This window comes from Protopterus annectens, chromosome 6.part0 (genome assembly GCF_019279795.1).
Source record: "Protopterus annectens isolate FY-2018-M chromosome 6.part0, PAN1.0, whole genome shotgun sequence".
Classification (NCBI taxonomy): Eukaryota; Metazoa; Chordata; order Ceratodontiformes; family Protopteridae; genus Protopterus; species Protopterus annectens.
Window position 1 is genome coordinate 470,672,021 of NC_056737.1, and position 15,256 is coordinate 470,687,276.

Here is a 15,256-nt window from a genome sequence, read left to right on the forward strand (position 1 = left end):
TAGACTGTTGATGTTCTGCTCCACATATTCTTTCTGCCTGTCTATTTTTGTATATTTAGTTGCTTCTCTACTGTCACACTACACTTTCTCTTTGTCTCTTTCTATAGTGTAGGTTCTAATGTACTGCTGTTCTACACTTGTTTTCTATCTCACAACATGTTTATCTTACCTTTTATTTGATGGTAACATAAATCTCTACAGAGTTCCAGTGTTATGTATTTTACTCTATTCAGCTCTTTACTTTGCTTCTTCAGTTTGAATCTAAATCTGATGCCTAGCAAACTGTCAGTATTTTACTTTTATTATTGTGCATACAATTATTTATTCAAATGTGTTTCTACATTGTTCTGTGCCATTGCTGCAAAACTTTGATTTGGTCAGTCCATCTATTTGGGCTAATTAAATAAATCAGTACAACACAGAGACCACTGATTGATGGGGTGATGTAGCTACAGAAGATTAGAACTTACATGTTTGCAACTGAGCCCTCACAAATGTTCAAATCTGAATGTTCACATGCTCAGCATTCCCATATCACCAGAAAGTTAAGCAGTGGTGCTGTGGTAAGGGAAAAGGGGAAAAGCCAATGTGTTTCAGTACTTTCTTTGCAGCTTCTAATATGTACTATTGAACCAGTCTAGTTAACTAACAGAAACAAGAAAACATGTAATTAGCAATATCAAAGGGGGATAAAAACAAATTGCTGTAAAACTACATTCTCAACCAAATGTCTCCTCATTCCACAGCAAGCAGGAAGCACTGTGGGTAAGGGGTGCCACTGTTGTTTCAGTTAACCACAGGTGACTGCAGGTAGGCTGTTAATGTTAGAGGTCAAAAATCACAATGGCAAGAGGTCAGGGCTAGAAATCTGGCAAGTGAATAAGTAAGATGATGAAAGAAATGACTGATTATAGTTATCTTATTTTTTGTCCACTGGCTGTTCTTAGCATAGCTGCATTCTGACAACAGCCCACTTGTACATTAAAGTAAATTGTTAGTTCCTGTTTAGTCTTATTTTCAGATTATACTGTCAAATTTTCTGTAACAAGCCGATGCCTGTTGTAGAAATGTAACTAAAATGAACATCACAGATGCTTTAACAGTAAGTGCCATCATTCTGTCAAAGACAACTTTAATTAGGTACTGACAATTTCAAGATCATGGTGTGTTAATTTATGATCCAATCTAGCGCCCCTTTTTCTCAACTTTGCACATGGTGTTGGGGTGTCACTTCAACAATGACAATCACTTACAGACAATGTTCACATTGGCAAGTGGCTAGCCCTGCCATGTTCATCCACCCCATACACTCCCACCTATAGCCAATTTAGAGTGTTCAATCACCTACTGCATGTCTTTGGAATGTGGGAGGAAACAGGAGCTCCCACAGGAAATCTATGCGAACACAGGGAGGAAATGCAGATACCACACAGAAAGCACCCTGGCCAAGAATAAAACTGGGAAACATCTTGCTGTAAGGCAACAGCTCTATTCCCTGTGCCACTGAATATTCTGTGGGAAAATTATTTTATTTGTCCATGTTGTCAGCACTTTCAACATATCAGATTTTATCTATTGTTTTATGCTAAAAAAGACAATATTTTATATACTTATAGATAGATACATAGGTATACATACATATATATATATATATATATATATAATTACAGTTCACTTGGTCAAACACTCGTGTGTGACTAAGTAAAATGCAATGTAGTTTGTGCAAATGTCAGTTTCTGCAAACAGCAGATTGGGTGACTTCCAGAGTGATTGACAAAGGTAAGTGGCTTTGTGATTCGGTAGGAGTTTGTGTGTGTGTGTGTGTGTGTGTGTGTGTGTGTGTGTGTGTGTGTGTGTGTGTGTGTGTGTGTGTGTGTGTGTGTGTGTGTTTTAGGGTTAGTATAAGGATTAGGTTAGGAGATAAATTTAGTGTGTTTGCAAAAGTGTATGGCTGAGGATTAGGGTAAGGGTTAGTTAAAGGAATGGTTTAACGTTTTGTGTGTGTGTGTGTGTGTGTGTGTGTGTGTGTGTGTGTGTGTGTGTGTGTGTGTGTGTGTGTGTGTTTCTGTGCATTTTTGTCAATAAGACACTGATGCAGTGGATGTAGTCAAATTGGTAAGTGCTTCTTACCTCTACCTGGCAAAGGCTTTTGGCATAATGCCACATTCTGGCATTATCAACAAGTGAATCAAATGAAATATAAACTCCCATGTTACCCACTGGATAGAAACCGGCCATCTGACAGAAACCAAACTATTAGTGTAGGGGACACACTCATCGATAGTGATCATTATCTGTAGTACCCCTCAATGATTTATATTTGGGGGTTAGTTCTCTAATTGAAAAGCAAACATCAAGGGCCTTTGGATGACCAGGTTTACAGGTGACTGCAGACTCAGAGCTCGCATAAACTCTCCAGCTGACTCCCAGATTCTTCAAGAGGGACAATCACATACACAATGTAGTGTCTGGAACATGACCTAAAGATGAATGCCAAATAATGGAGTATTGTATCCTTTGGCAAACATGGGTGCCCATGCACCTACCTCATAGAGGACACCCTTTTGAAAGTTGACACTGTGATTAGGGACCTGGGCACTTTCACTGACAATGAACTATCCTTTGATCACCAAGTATCCACTATCATTAGATCTTTTTAACTAGCCAGGTTGATTACCAGGCGTATATCTTCCAGGACAAATTAAGTTATCATCCCACTCTACTCCTCCCTTATCCCTTGCATAACAGAATCTCGTCTAAGCATATGACTCAGCATGAAATATTGCAGTGTTTCCTCAGAAGGAGAAGCAAGATAATGTCTTCTTTGTAATACATAAACACATAGACTGCCTCAAAGCAGGTTTTCTTTTCTCTTTTTCTCTTGCAGGGGGGGGCAGGCTGTGCATTGCCTACACAGCCTTGAAGGTTCCAGTCCTATGTGAACTACTGCACATCTACAAAACAAGGAATGCCCTAAAGACTCACTCAACAGAACTAAACATCTACAACCTTCTGGCATAATAGATATCTCTCTCGTAGATCCATAATGTATACTAGACTACCAGCCACACTGGCCTTTTAAAGCCTAGCCATGCATCCACACCAGAGGTCAGCTCCTCTTTGGTCAGATCCGACCACAAGCTAATCACCCTAGACATCCACATCCCGCTCCCACCCCCCATTAGGAAAACAACTGTAAAAAATTTCTCCAATGCCAACTTCATGCTTCTTAAGACAGAAGTGGCAAACTTCATGACACCCATGCAGATGGACAATAGAGGTATGACTGCTGAATCCTACACAAATGCACTTTATAAGCACTTACACGAGTGCATGGATCGTGCAATCCCCAACAGAACTAAGATGCTATCCTCCCAAAAAAGGAAGCCAATCTGGTGGTCTTCTGCCATAAACAAACTCTACAACAGAAGAAAGAAACTGTTGCAAACAAAGAGTAAAATCCCACAATTGGAGGAACCCCCTGGTCAGCCTCAGTAAGAAGCTGAGATCCCTCATAAAATCCTCCAAAGCTAGTTATGAAAACAAAATTGCCACTGATTCTAAAGACAGCCACAAAGCATTCTATAGCTATGTTAAAAATCTCAATGGCAACACTCAGATCTGCTCTGAGTTACAGCACAATGACACTAAATATACAAAACCAAGTGATATTGCCAACATCCTGGCAGATAGGTTCAGTGCTAACTTTACCCCCCTCTCACCCCCTAAAGGGCCCATCTTTATACCGGAAGAATGCAAAGTTCCTGTAATCACGGCTGCACAGGTAAAAACTTCACTCTCCAAAGCCAAGAACACAGCATCCATGGGACATGATAACATCCCAGGCTACCTTCTACATGAACTACAGAATGAACTGGCACCCCACCTAAGTACCATGTTCAATCATAGCCTCACCTCAGGCTTTGTGCCCATTGAATGGTGCACCACGACGGTTATCCCACTCCACAAAGGGGGGGCCACAACAGACCCCGGGAACTACTGCCCCATTAGCCTGACGAGCCTCGCCTGCAAGGCCATGGAACGTATCAACATGGAACTCATAAACAAAGACATTGGAGATCTCCAAACCCTGGACCCCACACAGTTTGGGTTTGTAAAAGGCAGATCATGTCTCCTAAACCTGATAGACTTCTTTGAAGTAGTCACCAAGGCCATGGATGAGGGTAAGGTGGTTCACACAGCCTATCTAGATCTCACCAAGGCGTTCAACACCATCCCCCACTCTGGAATTATAGATAAACTCACTAAACTAGGTATAAATCCCTATGTCACAAGATGGGTTGCCAACTGGCTTACTGAAAGAACCCACACTGTGAAAGTAGCAGACTCCAAATCAGACTTCAGACCAGTGACAAGTGGAGTACCACAGGGTTCAGTTCTGGGTCCTCTCCTGTTTGGTATCTACTTTTCTGAAGTACAGGCTAACACAGAAGGTCTTTGGCTAACTAAATTCACAAATGACTGCAAACTAGGAGCCATAATTGAAACGCCTAACTATGTGTACATCCTACAAAAGGGCCTCACTGAGACAGATGCCTGGTGTCAAAGACATGGTCTCAAGCTCAATGCCAAAAAGTGCATTGTCATCCCCTTTGGTAAAAATTCTGTACCCATGAACTACCACATAGGCGGTAGTCTACTTAACACCGAAAGTGTGATAAGAGACCTTGGGACACAGGTGGACAGTAGTCTCTCCTTTGATAATCACATCGCCAAAGTGGTCAGGAAATCCTTCTACATGGCACACCTCATCACAAAAGGTTTCTCATGCAGAAAAAAAGAGGTCATTGTTCCCCTCTTCTCATCACTCATTAGACCCATTATAGAGTACAACACCCCTTTTGGTATGTACCTCACAAGACATCTATAACAACTGGAAAGGCCGCAAAAATACCTCACAAAGAGGATTACTGTCCTCAAACAGATGCCTTACGCAGACCTTCTCAAAAAACTCCAGCTTTATTCCATCACATATCGCCTACTCAGAGGCGATCTCTGCCTAACATACAAAGCTATGTCAAACCCAGAGCTGTTGGACATGCTCCACTTAAAGAAATCCCAATCCCTCCGAGCTACACACTTTAGGGACCTAAACCTTGTCACCACAATAAACAGAACATGCTGGAGGGATAGATTCCTGTCCCAGAGACTTCCCATACTCTGGAACAGACTACCTATCTATGTCAAACAGAGCTCCTCATTAGCACTCTTCAAGAAAAATCTTGATGATTGGATGGGTAATAGGAAATTCACCCCGGAGATCACTTCTGTGGTTCTGCTTGACAGGGGCACAGGAAAATAATTTTCTTGGGTGGCGAAAGCCAGGGTACATTTTTGGCTAGGCTTGTATAGGCCCTAGGGCCAATAGCCTTGTACCTACCTATGAACCTATGAACCTATAAATGTATCTGACAAGTTTACTAACCCTACAGTTAGTTTAGGGGGTATAAGCAGGCTGGGGCTTACTAGTTAAGTATTTACATGCCACCTTTGTCTATTAAGGACATAGGTGCCAAACCAGGTGTGAATTTCTAAGTCCCAATCCACTGGTCCAAATTATGCTGGAATTGGGTTAGGAAAGAATGCTGCTTCACATGGATGGGAAGCCAGTTCCAGAGAAATGGCATTCTTTCAGACACATACCTGTCCCTTCAACATGTCCTATTTATGTCACAAGCTAGGTTTAAAACCCCACATCAGATATTTCTGATGTAGTTTGTTTTGTGGATATGCAGAAGGTCCATCATAGTAGGATCCACGGATGCCTTGTATGCCAGGCATAGATCACCCCTCAACAGTCTGTAGCAGACTGAATACATAAATAGGGCTTTGAGGCAATCTGTATAGGACATTTTTTTTATTCTCTGTATCCTTTTTGTGAGGTGGTGTCCCAGTTGTTACATATGTCTTGTCAGAAATATACCAAAGGGGGCACTGTACTCAGTGACTGGTCCAATGAGGGCCAAATACAGTGGAACAATGGCTTCCTTGGACCTAAATGCCATACTATTGTTTATAAGTTTTATAGCATTGAATGATTTCCTTACTATCATAGACACATGATGGTTATAGGCCAGATTACTATCCGCATGCTTCCCCAAATCCCTGATTACTGGATCTACTCTTAGGGGTGTGTAATCAATAACTTACTTTCCAGAGATAGCTGACTTCTGAATGAATACTATTCTGCATTTCTTGGTACTGAGTTTTAGACCATGGATCTGATACCAGTTGTTTGTCTTAGTCAGATCTTATTGGAGGATATTAGATTTGTGAGGTAATTCTATGACTGTACCTAGTTTGTAGCCATCTGCATACATGGTCAGCCAGAGGCCCTTGATGTTGGCCTTAACTTTGGAGAAGTAGATGCTAAAAAGCAGCAAACCCAACACAAAGCCCTGAGAGATTCTGCTGGCAAAACCAGCCTCTTTGTGAAGGTGAACTCCCGTATCCTAACTTCTTGACTCCTGTCTTAGAGCCACCCAACTATCCAGTGGGTGACATAAGAGGTTATACCTGATTTTTATGAGTTTGTCTGCAATGCCCAAGTGAAATATTGTATCAAATGCCTTGGCTGGGTCAAGGTAGTTCGTATGCAATGTTTTGCCCTTGTCCATTGGTTTGTTGACCTTCTCAAAAAAGTTCACTAGGTTGGGCAAGTATGATTTCCCCTTTACAAAACTAAACAGAGTTAGATCTAGTGTCTGTAGGTTTCTTATGTCATTGTTAATCACTTCCATGATAATTATTTCCATGGCTTTGCATATGAGAATAGTTAGACTTATGGGTCTGCAGTTGCTGGGGTCAGCAGATGGCTCCCCTTGTATAAAAGTAATACTGTTGCAGTTCGCCATTCGCATGACATGAAGTATGTCTGGAGACTACTGTTAAATAGTGACTCTAGTGGTCCTGGTAGATACTTTATGCTATTTAAGAGGTATCCTGGATATTATCGGGACCCATCAAAGCATCATTCTTGACCTTGGATTGTGAGTCAAGGACCTGCTCTGTAGTGACAATTGGGGGACTTATGCAATCATATTTTCTGAGGGTAGCAGAGGGAGTAAAACTGGAGCTGAATTTGTCAGCCTGGAGATTTGTTATATTGTTTGGCTTAGTGTAGGTGGCTCCATTTACAATTAGTTCTGCACATTGTCTTGTGCTGGCTTTGAGGTTGTTGAACTAAGTAAAAAAAGCCTTGAGAGTTACTCACTGACAATCACAACTGCATTCTGCCTCTTATCAGGCTGACAGTTTCCAATCCACTTCACCATTCTTGTCCCAATCCTTTCACTTCCTTACTAAACTTCTGTTGCTATATCACATTTACATTTCCCTTTGTTTTATTTTTTTTTTACTTGTATTTATTTGCTAACCATGTAAGCCCACTGCACAACAGTGTCCCTTTTCAGGGATAAACTATGAACACTATACGTTTATGTGTCTTGCACAAAACAGTTTGCAAGTGGAACTTGAGGGACTGAAACTCTGGACTACAAGAAGAAGCTAGTTAACAGTTCATATCCTTAACCCTTTGAGCTAAACTGTCAAACACTGATAACCCAGCCATATAACCAGATCAAGCTGGACTAATATGATCTTTGCACTGCTCAGATTTGACAGAATTTTTTCTAAAATCAAAATTTTCCCTCTCTTAATGTCATCTGCTGTGCTTTTCTTATTCTTTGGTCCTGTAGGTCCTTGAGCATAAAAAATGCTTCAAACTGAGGTGATTATTCGCTTTTAAATCCCTATTTCACAAAACTGTGATGCTATTGTCTGAACAGTATGTGCATCCCTGTCATCAATCAAACTTATCTTAGTTAATTGTTTTCATTTGAAACTTTAATACCGCCAGTATCTGTTGTCATCTATAAGTTATGCCATTATTTCCCTTCATTTCATACTGTAGTTTGATACGATATGCCATTGTCTCTATTAATTGTTCATGTGCCACCGCTGTGAGTACTATCTGCATCAGGTCAGGTCTGAAGAGAGTCTCTAGATGAGCTCAACTACTTGTTTTAACAAATAAATAAATAGAAAAAGAAATAAATCTATAAAACATATTAGGGAATATGACACTCAGAGCAATAGAAAACGAAGGTTACTCAAATGAAAGCCTAGGAACCATTCACACAACCAAAGATGAATTAAATGAGTAATATGTGACCAAATTCATTAGACTAAACTTGTGGCAAGCTAAATGCTGCCTACAGGGAAGAAAGAGAAGAAAAGGAAAGGAATATTTTAATGTACGTTTTGCGACCTTGGAGTCACATGATATACCTTGAGAAGCCTTTTGAGTTCTTGTATAAGGTTAAGGGAGGATTCCATGTGCTTATTAATTTTGGTTTGTCAGTTCCAGTTGTTGGTTAAAAAAGTTCGGAAAGCTGAATTTCAGTACGATGGGCACGTGTTGTGTCGTTGATTCTGGCAAACCTGGATGAACAGTCTAAGACTCAGTAACTTATGTCAATACTTAAAAACATTAGGGAAAAAGTTTGCAGATGTAGGAGATGCAACAGCAATAATAAAGCAAGAAATGGAATGGGGGGGCTTTATTCATATTGACTAGCCTGACAGTAGGCAGCAGATATGAGGAACAGCAAAACAGATTGGTAGTTTGCTAGAATTCATAGGAAGACTCCTCATCAATAGCAAACCGTTCATATGCAGAAAATCAGCAGAACTCATTACTATGTGCAGTTCTGGAGATGTAATGACTGTATGGACAAAGACAGGATGTATGCAGTTCAGAGGGAAACAAAAGAGACAATGAACAGTTTGTACTAGAAGCCATAAATGTGCTTAGCATGCAAAATCTAAAAGAAAGAAGCAGTGAGGTACATGATAGAAACTTTTAAGTACTTCAAGAGAACCATAGATAGTGGCAGATTATAATAGGGTTGTTAAGGGTGGCCACCCAGGGCCCTTCTTGCTGGAGGCCATTTTCTTTTTTCTTAATGTTTTCTCTCCTCATTACTGTGCCTTACTCCATGTGCAAGTATTTGTTCTGTAGAGAGCGAACACTTGTACATCGGCGCTGTCAGCTGTTCCAGTTATTCTTAAGAGAGAAAAAGATACAAAAATATAAAACATATTGACAACAAATACATCAATAAACTCAAAAGCTGTTGCTAAGTATAGCCGCACTGCTGCACTAGACCTGCAGGCAATAATTTAGTTATTTGTGTGTGCATGTGCATACTTGAAGAGACAATCAGCATTTGTAATCGTGCAACATATTAAGTAAAAACGTTTTGCATCAATGATTAACTGTAATCTTCCATGAGTTTCTAAAAAATTCAGTTTTATGAGGGAGAGAGAGGGGAAAATAGGCAATATCAAATCAGGGACATGAGAGAGGATTCACAAAACACAGAAAACACAAACTAAACACATAGCCAAGAATAAATGTTTATCCTGTTGCAAACATAGATGCAAATGCAGCTCATAACAGACAAAGAAATTAGACTGGTGAAATGAAATAAATATCCAGGATTCCACCACTTTCCTGGCTACAGGCATTTCTCTCAATTGTCCAGAATTTCTCAGAACATCCAGATTTTTGCTTCTTCTTCATCTTGTTTTTTTTTTTTTTTTGACTGCTCCTCATAAAATTTTTGTTTTTCTGACAAATCAGTGAGGATTGCAGTCATTAAATAATGACAGACATTTGAGGTTCAGACATCAAATCTTTCAGAAAATGTATACCTGTTATTCCAGCATCTTTATATTTAAAAGAGCAATATTTAAATTATGTCCATGATTTAGGGCCTTTGTCTCCCAATTATTTTTGCCTTTGTCTGACTGTTGGACTGGTAAAGGTATAAAAGAAGGGAATTAGAAGGGGACATACCTCTTATCTGTCCAGAATGTCCAGATTTTTACTTCATATTTTTTATCTATTCATCATAACATCTGAGGCTTTTTGGCATGGTCTCTAATAATGACATACATTTGAGTGTCAGAATTCATGTAATTAAGAAAATGCATGCTAAGACAAAACATGTTATTCTTCCAAGTTTACAAGAGCAATTTTTAAAACTTTGTCCCTGATTTTGGGCCTTTGCCATTGTCCATCCCCCCCTCCTTTCTTTTTGCCTTTGCCAAGAATTCTTGCACTAAGAGGTTGAGAGATTATGTATAAAATGGGACCAAGAAGTAAGCTTAGGTCAGTAGATGCTGATAGACCATACTGTCTGCCCTCCTCTAGTTAAGACCAGAGTGAGAAGAGAGACAGTGGGCCAGATTCATTAATGCATACACTAAGTGTACACGATCTGTATTCAGGAACATCCTTAGACATTTTTTGTACTTTCTGGTCACTCAGAACAATGACACTAAGTGTACATGTAGTCTGCACTTCGTGGAAAACTTTATGAATCCCCCTCAATACATAAGGCTGCAAGAAAACCAGTAGGAAAACTAAAACTAGTAAGAACAAGGTGCAAGTTAGGCTTGTGTTGTCTGTTGACTCAGAATGGTGTACACTTAGTGTAGGAGTTAATGATTCCGAGGGAGTATGTGTTTTACTTCTGAATCTGATTTTGGCTGCACTGCTGTGTCCGCACCCATTCCTCCTATGATTTACTTTTACTTTCGAAAGCAAGACGGAGCAATTCATGGGCAAATTGCAGAACTCTTGATGCATATGTTTTCTCAAATATGACTGGGATAATTGTCCTGTCATATGTGAGTTATACAAACTGCAAATGTTGTCAAAATTAAGAGAATGTGAACTAGCATGCCTATTCTGAAGAAGAATAAGACTATAGCTCATATTTTAAATTAATGTCATTAATGACTGTGTACTCCTCCACCTTTTCTCCCCAAATCACCAGTTCTAGGAGGAACTTGGAGGACAGAGCTAAATTTTGAACCAAAATCAAGGACATCCTGAAAAATCAAGGACAGTTGAAATATATGCTAGAGAGAGAGAGACACGCTCCTTATTATAATCAACTCAGAACTGGGAAGCACTGCACTTGTACAGAGTCTCACAGAAGGTTAAATAAAGATGAGGGAATCAAACCCCTGTCTACAAGAAAGCAGCTCATTAATTGTTCATAGCCTTATTGGATATGCAATTCACAAGGAAACAATTGGAGGACATATGTATGGCTCCCAAGTATGCAACAAAATCTAGAAGATTTAGGATTTTTGCATGGAAGTATTTGATGCAGACTCAAAAGAGTATTTTCCACAGGTATATGGCAAATGTTGGCGGTGTGATAGAGAAGAAAGAGATAACCGGGAACATATGTTGTGAGAGCGTAATGAGTTAGCAGACTTCAAAAACTCCCTGCAGAATACTGTCAGAAATACTGGGTGAACGAAGAGGTGTAACTCAGGAAATTATTTTTTGAGCTGGAATACAAGTTCTGAATTGCCTAAACATAGTAAGACCTTACCAAGTTTAATGCTGGTGGCTGCCAAAAAACAATTACCTGAAAATGTTAATCAAAGTCTGAACTAGCTACATTTGAATTATTGTATATTGTAACAGAGATAAAAGAACTGGAATTGGGATGTTTAGAAATGGGTAGAAGCAAATTACATATAAAAAAATGGAAACTTTGGGAACAATACAAGAATAATGCTTTGGAGGAGGAGGAGGAGTGAGATTTAAGGGAAGAAAGAAACTGAGCATTTTACGTAATGATGTACTGATGATAGTTGTACAAAAATATATGTAATATATAATTTTTGTAAGTGCAAACATGTTAATATGATTTGTTTTCTTTTATACAAATGCATGTTTGCCTATGAGTTAAGTGCTAATTCAATAAAAGTGTTAAAAATAGTTTATAACCTTAGTCCTCTATGCTAAATAACTGTCAACTTGTTATACATTAACTGCAATTTGCAAAGGTGTTCTGGCTTTATTTTGGTACTAGGTGTTCTTTTTTGTAATCAGTAGTTTATGTTTGCAGAGTGACAAGCTGCCTGGAATTGATTGCATAGATAGCAATGGGACTGGGCCATGCCACTTTTCTCCTTCCACAGAAATTACTTTCTAAGTCTTCCTCTCTCTCTCTTTCCACTACTTGTTGAAATACTTGGAGTCTGTGTGCTCAAACGTGGGAGCATCATCTTGCAAAGAATGCTGTACTTTTTTGTTAACAGGATAGTACATTGGATGCAAGCAGCTCATTTCAGGAATGACCTGGAAGGGACTGGCTACTGGGAGCACTGATTAGTGGTAGTGGGGGGAGGGGGAAGCAATGGGTGTGAGGCAGGGAAGCCCATGGATGGAAAGCCTGGAGTCCAAGGTATACTATATCAGCAACTAGCCAAACAGACCATGTATGTAGGACAGCTGTAGCCTCAGAGACCTTGTATGTAGGACAGCTGTAGCCTCGGAGATCATATATGTAGGACAGCTGTAGCCACAGAGACCATGTATGTAGAACAGCTGTAGCTCAGAGACCATGAATGTAGGACAGCTTTAGCTCAGACACCATGTATGTAAGACAGCTGTGGCTCAGAGACCATGCATGTAGAACAGCTGTATGACAAGAACATGCTGTAAGCTAGACACTTCGCTGGAGACATGAGGAAGCATTACTTCAAAGAATGGTTGTTCAATGTTTGAAATAGCCTTCTAAACTGGAAGTAGGTTCAAAAACTGTTATTTGCAGCAATGAATGGCACAGACAGAAAGATACTGAATTTGTATGACTGGTGATAAAAGAAATAACATTACTGGTCAAATAAAATTGGTAGCTTATCGAGAAGGGAGTGAGGGACATATGAGATTAGGTTAAGTAAACTGTTTTTATCTGCTTTCAAAACCTATCCTTTATTTGTCTTCCAGTCTAGTTTCTCTGTATCCCCTCTTATAAGTACATTAAAATGAACTGGACCTAGCAAAGGTCACTTGAGGAACTTACAGGTGCTGCATCACTTTTACAGGTTATCTATCATATACTGGCACTATTTTTGCCATACCACTTAATTTGTTTATAATCCACATAACCGTCAGGGATTCAAGCCCCCAACTGCTAAACGCATTTCTTGACATTCACTGTAGAAAGTCTTGCTGTAATACAAGCAGATTACATCCATTCCATGAATGATCTTATCCATTCCATGAATTATCTTGTCTTATCAGTATTGTATAGGTTATTCATACTCTCAGAATGATCTCTCTTATCACCACTGTATAGGTTATTCCCACTACCTGAATGATTTCCCTGATCACTGCTGTACAGGTTATTTCCACTCCCTGAATGATTTCCCTGATCACTGCTGAATAGGTTATTCCCACTCCCTGAATGATTTCCCTTATCACTACTATATAGGTTATTCCCACTCCCTGAATGATTTCCCTGATCACTACTGTATAGGGTATTCCCACTCCCTGAATGATTTCCCTTATCAGTACTGTATAGGTTATTCCCACTCCCTGAATGATTTCCCTGATCACTGCTGAATAGGTTATTCCCACTCCCTGAATGATTTCCTTTATCAGTATTTTATAGGTTATTCCATCTCCCTGAATGATTTCCCTGATCACTACTGTATAGGTTATTCCATCTCCCTGAATGATTTCCCTGATCACTATTGTATATGTTATTCCCACTCCCTGAATGATTTTCCTGATCACTACTGTATAGGTTATTCCCACTCCCTGAATGATTTCCCTGATCACTACTGTATAGGGTATTCCCACTCCCTGAATGATTTCCCTTATCAGTACTGCGTAGATTATTCCCACTCCCTGAATGATTTCCCTTATCACTACTGTATAGGTTATTCCCACTCCCTGAATGATTTTCCTGATCACTACTGTATAGGTTATTCCCACTCCCTGAATGATTTCCCTTATCAGTATTGTATAGGTTATTCCCACTCCCTGAATGATTTCCCTGATCACTACTGTATAGGTTTTTCCCACTCCCTGAATGATTTCCCTTGTCACTACTGTATAGGTTATTCCCACTCCCTGAATGATTTCCCTGATCACTACTTTATAGGTTATTCCCACTCCCTGAATGATTTCCCTGATCACTACTGTATAGGTTATTCCCACTCCCTGAATCATCTCCCTTATCAGTACTGTATAGGTTATTCCCACTCCCTGAATGATTTCCCTTATCAGTATTGTATAGGTTATTCCTGCTCTCTGAATGATCTCCCTTATCAATACTGTATAGGTTATTCCCACTCCCTGAATGATTTCCCTTATCAGTATTGTATAGGTTATTCATACTCTCTGAATGATCTCTCTTATCAGTATTGTATAGGCTATTCCCCCTCCCTGAATGATCTTTCTTATCAGTATGGTATAGGTTATTCCCACTTCCTAAATGATCTCCCTTATTAGTATTGTATAGGTTATTCTCACTCCCTGAATGATCTCCCTTATCACTAGTGTATAGGTTATTCCCACTCACTGAATGATTTCCCTTATCAGAGGGTGTAAAGGGGCTTGCCCTCTGCAAGTACGATGTGAGAGACATGTTTGAGATTCACTATTCTCCTACATTTTGGTCTTTTTTTTTCAGCATTTTGAGTGCCAACATTTTGATAGAGAGCCTGTAGTCTGCCCACTTTCCTAGTGGATGGGTAAGCTGCAGTTTCTAGTTAATCAACAATCCACTTTAATCCACAACAACTGATCTATAATCGCTGAGCTGGGGCTCACTCCACTCCCCTAACATACCCCCATTTCCACACACCTCTGACAATTTCCTTTATAGCTAAACCTGCTTTGCACCACCTCTGCACTAGCCAATAGACAACCCCTCTCCTCTACTCCTACCCCACATCACCATTAACTGTAACACCCACTCCTCAGCCCTCCTGAACGTTACCTGCTTTTAACTCAGTCGCTCACTTTATAAGACTCCTTCAGTCAATCCAGATTTCTTCTACTAACCTTAAATACATTGTTACACTTTAGTTCTGAGCTGAAACTAAATCATGGCTATACCTTTCAAAACTGTATTTCTTTCCCTCCTATTTCTAATTCTTTTCTCAGCTTTAACCACTTACCATATTCCTCACTTGCTTACCACCCCATCTCCCACACTTTCTTATTCCACTACCCACCATGTAAATAACTACTCCTCCCCTACTGTCCCCTCTCTGTTTAACCATACCACTATATCATTTCACAAGTTCAAAGTATTGTACATACCAAATGCCCAACCTCTCAGCAAAACAAAACATCAGTTCCTTTGCAAACATTTCTTCGTACAGATACTTCAAAGCACAATACTAC